The following is a 5,070-nucleotide window of genomic DNA, read 5'->3' as shown; positions in this document are numbered from 1 at the left end:
GCGCCCCGAGCAGAGAACAAAAGTGGCGGCGCTGAGGGGCGCAAGCTTGTCGTTTGGGGCACCCGCTCCGACACCACTCCGGCTAGGCGCTCGGAATGGGGGCCCCGCGATGCCGTCCTCCTCTTCGCCCCACCCAGCGAAACCCGAGGATAACCCGGCGTCCCCATCCCCCTCCGCTGGGTGCTCAGCCTGAGGCCGTGGTTAAAGATACTTATCGGTGGGAGGAAAAATGTCCATTTTTCATTTTTTTCTCCTCTGGCTCTCGCCGATCCCTCTTTCCCCTACTCTCTCTTCCCCTGCCTCCGCCCTCCTCCCTCTCCTACTTTATTTAAATTGTCTTCCTTCCCCTCCCGCCTCCCTGTACACTAGCGCTGTGACTTGGGAGATGAAATTATTCATGTCGCCAGATTCCCCCACCGCCTGATGGCCACCTTGTTGTTTAAACAGTATGAAAATTGATCTGACTGTTCCTTTAGTGATTTTTTTTTTAACACTCACAATTAAACTCTCAACAGATGTCACTGGACTTTTTAAGGCTGTTGTTAAAAATCGTAAACGTTCCCGGTCAATGTGACATAAAACAATTATAACTACAGCTGCAGAGATCACGTTTCATAACTCCCAGGCCCGCAGCCAGGAGGTTAATGTCTCCAAGTCGATACATTACCCGATACATTACCGTCGTGGAGTTTACCATCCTCATCAATTAACGTCGCAATACTTTGCGCCCCATCGTAGCATCCTAGGACCTATGAAAGACGCTGGGGAGAAACGCTGCAATCAGACTTCAAAGTAAATGTTTAAACTGGTAAATCATTAAAAGTTCACATTTCTCCACATCACACACACACAAACAAAAAAACCAGACACACAATCAACAATGCTCCTTTTAACATATATGCCAGTATGCCACAAATTATGTCTAGGGTTAGCAGAAGCTGGAATTTTTTTCAGCTTGGGACCCCAATGTCGTTCTGGCCTCTGTTAGGGCTTTCGGCACAAGCAACTTAATGTTTGTCTGTTGGGCTCCCCAAACAGTGGAGATCTCTCATCGCTGACCCTTTAGGAAGCACTCCATGAGGGATCCCTGGTTAACTGGTAAGCTTCGTTGTCCACCGCAAAACTGATACACATTCCAAGTGGTCCTGTTCCGTTTGGAATAGCACCAGCCAGGAAGCAGCAGATTCCACCAAATGTAAAACGAAAGGGCTGGTTTTGGGTGCCGTGAGGAGCCTGGGGCTCCTTGCACTCTGGGTTCAGCTCGGATGGTCTCCAACTCAGGGTGATGTCCCCCCTTACTTAATGCTTTTGCTGGACTGGACACCAGTCTGGTAAAGTGGACTGCCCAGGGGACCAGTGGCCAGAGAGCCAGAGAGCGAGAACGCGCTTGTGAGAGGATTCCTACTGTAATCTCTGTAAATGTCACTGGCTTTTTGGTAAAAGTTCGTCATAATTTCATTGGCCACGTATGTATTGAAATCAATGGGATATTCAGGTTGTCCGTGACCCACACAGACTCAGGCAGATAGATGCTGGCCGGAGGATAGTGGCTCCCGCCGCAGAGATGTGGAAGTGCTGTTTGCAAGTTTCTATTAATTCCAGTTACAGAAATGACCACCCACAGGCCCCTCTGTGGTTTTCTTAGTCACCTAATTCCTGAGCAAGCAGAAGGCCAGGGGCTGGGCCGCCCTGTGATGATGGGGACAGTGGTCATGCAGGGGAAACCAAAACGAGCGCTTGTGAGCAGACGCGGGGAGGGTCCAGTGTACTTTCCCCTCCAGGCATCCTGCACTCCAGGCCACGCCCCCGCCACCCCGTGCCCATGCTGCACCCTCCATCTGGAATGCCCTTTCCGTCACACCCTCACCTTTAAAAAATCCTCTTCATCCTCCAAGACTCACTTTAAATGCCATCTTTTCTAGGAAACTTCCCCTAATGCCCACACGTAAATTCTTTGCTCCTCCCTCTGGACACTCACCCCACAGCTTGGAGAGCATTCTGTCCCATAATAAAGGTCATCGTTGTCTTCCCCGTGAAGCCTGGGCCGACTCCGAGTCTGGCCGGCAGGCAGAGCACAGCATGTGTGTGTTAAAGGCAGGCATGGTGTGCCTGGAACCAAGTGGGTGCTTAATAGCTGAATAAGTGAGTGAGGGGGTGAATGAATGAAAGAGACACACATGCTAAAAGAGACACACATTCTGTTTTTGGAAAGGTGGGCTATTAATGATAGCCAAAGAAATGAGCAATGTTCACATGTCATTCCAGGGGCCGCCTGCATTGTAGTCAAGTGGACAGGGGGCCTGGACTGGAGCTTGAATATCTGAGTACGAGACTCTTAACGGCCTTAGGATCTCCTAGCCTCTATTTCTTCGGATGTAAAAATGAGAATCTTCCAACCAACTATAGTTACCCCAGATCCACGCAGTTCCTCCTGGCCCTGGGCCTCGGTTCCTTGCTCAGTGGAGAGTTCCAATTACAGTGTGTCGCTGGCTCCACCGCCTGAGGTGAGAGTCAGCCTCCAGCATGGCCTCCACCATGCCTCCCGCGGGGGCAAGGCTGCAGTGGCTCCAACCACATCCAACCCTGTGGACCCCTGGGGACCCCCACTGCTCCCCGCTCTCCGGCTTACAAGTAAAGTTTTGCACCTTGGGGCACAGACCTACCTCCCCAGTGGCCAAGCAAGCAGCCGAGTAACACAATTCAGAAGTAAAGGGAAGTAAGTTAGTGCTTCATCGAATAACCCTGGACCAACTAGAATCAGGATTCAGGATGAGCCAACAGATCATTGTTACTCCCTTCCTTGACTAACTGGAATGTTCTGGGGACCAGTGGTCCCACCAGGTGGCCTGCAAAATACCCATAACCCAGCAAACAGCTGTCTTTTGCATTAAGCTCATTGATCCATCACCTTGATCTCTCGCTTTCCTTCCTTCCCTTTCCCCTCACTCTTGCTGCTTTTGATTGCACCCCAAAAATAGGATCTAAGCTTTATTTTGCCTGTTTTCGAAGGACCCTTGGCTAAGAAGGGGAATAGCCACAGCTATCACACCACAGAGTCCTGCCGAGCAACGATGAGACCACAGCCCCAAAAGCCCTTAGCACACTGGAAAAATATATATATATATTAGTGACTATTATCCTCAGACTAACGAATCGGTCTTCAGTTTCTCCCCCATGAGAAAGGCTCCTGTAAAAGGCCACGGTGAATCTTGAAAAACGACTTCAAAAGCAGTTCAGTAAGCATTTCCTAGGCACCTATGTTGTGCAAGGCCCTACACCAGGTGCTATGTGACACCCATCCACTTAGACGGGTCCCAGGCCCTGGGAGAACATGGTGTAGCGAGGCCTCCAACAGAGATAACGCAGGCGTGAGAAATCACAATTCAGGGGGCCCAGCATGAAGCGTGGCAGGGAGCGGGAGAAGCGGCATAATGGGCGGGAAGGGGGGTTCTGGGAGGGTGGTCTCAGAGGGCCTCGGCAAGAAGCCGTTTGGGCGGAGCCTTGAAGAAGCAGTGATAGCCTTAGTTCCGGGCTGGACCGTCCCGAAGCATTCTCCATATCCGGGGTCTCGCTGGCCCTCACCAGGAGGGCCGGGAGGCGGGCCAGGCGTCCCCTTTTCATAGGCTGGAGGACTGATGATGCTCAGGGCGCTAGCCTGACTGGGTGACCGCACGGACCGAAGTGGAGGAGACCTGGGCAGGTGTTCAGGCTTCCGCTCTGGGGCAGCGGGGTTGGTGTCCGAAGACAGGGAAGGGTATTCCGGCTGAGGAAGCGGCGTGAGCCCGGGTCCTGAAGTGGCTGCAGCGGGAAGCTCGGGGGCCTGCAGCGGGGCACCGGTGGAGAATGGGACAGAGAGACGGAGGGACCAGACTGCGTGGTCTACAGGGCCAGGCCGGGGTTTCTGCTCAAGGTTCCTGCACAGGTGGGTGTGACACAGTGAGGTCTGCGCTCCGACATGGCTACATGGTGATGTGGAAGGTGCAGGAGAAAGTGGGGGGCAGCTGGGAGGTGGAGGCGACAATCACAGAGAGACAACTGGAGCTTGAATATCTGAGTACGAGACTCTTAACAGCCTTGGGATCTCCTACAAGCTCTATTTCTTCGGATGTAAAACTGAGAATCTTCCAACCAACTATAGTTAGGTGGGTGTGACACAGTGAGGTCTGCACTCCGACACGGCTGCATGGTGATGTGGAAGGTGCAGGAGAAAGTGGAGGGCAGCTGGGAGGTGGAGGTGACAATCACAGAGAGACGTGCCCATACCTGGCCTGGAGCAAGAGACCGGTGGCAGGTGCAGATTCCTGGGGCCACCACAGCCCCAGCACAGAGGAAGTGGGGGCGGGGGGCTTGAATGTCTGGTGTGTGTCAAGGGCCTAGGACAGTCTCGTTTATGCTTATTGTCCTAGGTAGAAGGAAGGCTGAGACCCAGTATTGGGACACAGGGGCAGATCAGGGGGACGGGAGAGCAGGGTGTTGCCTAAAATCCAGTCTTTCTACTGGGAGGCGTGGCCATGGTGTCCATAGCTGGGCCGAGGGGAAAGGAGGGTTTGGGCCTCTGGAAAGCAGCCCGGCACCACCTCGCAGCATGATTCTGCCGGCAGGTGGAGGGGAGGGAAGGAAAGGTACCCGACCGTCCTTGGAGTCAGAAACTGCGTTTGAGGCCTAGCAGCTGCCCGCCGGCTCCTGGCTTCACCTCTGGGAGTTTTGGGGTTCTTCCTGGTAAAAGCGGTTGATGCGGCATCAAGTGAGAAAATGGCCAGGGAGGGGCAGGGGATCCCAGGTGCCACCCTGGCCACCTGGAGCCCCACTTCAGGCGCCGCAAAGACAGACGTGGTCCCCAACGGGAGCCCAGCCCTCGGCACCACCTGAGAACATGCGTCCCAAAGCGTCTATCTTTAGCGGAACCGTTCTCGTTAGTACGTTCCCACCCACGCCGTCATGGACTCTAAGTCAGCTGCTTGGTACTGAGTGAGTCAACGTGCGGCACACGTGTGCAGGATGCCGTCTGCCGTCTGCGGGGAGCAGACGCTGCCTCCAGAGCTCTGGGAGGTGAACAAGCCCGGAGCCCTC

Source organism: Pteropus alecto, unplaced genomic scaffold (genome assembly GCF_000325575.1).
Source record: "Pteropus alecto unplaced genomic scaffold, ASM32557v1 scaffold157, whole genome shotgun sequence".
Taxonomy (NCBI): Eukaryota; Metazoa; Chordata; class Mammalia; order Chiroptera; family Pteropodidae; genus Pteropus; species Pteropus alecto.
Note: the sequence above shows the minus strand (reverse complement) of the source record.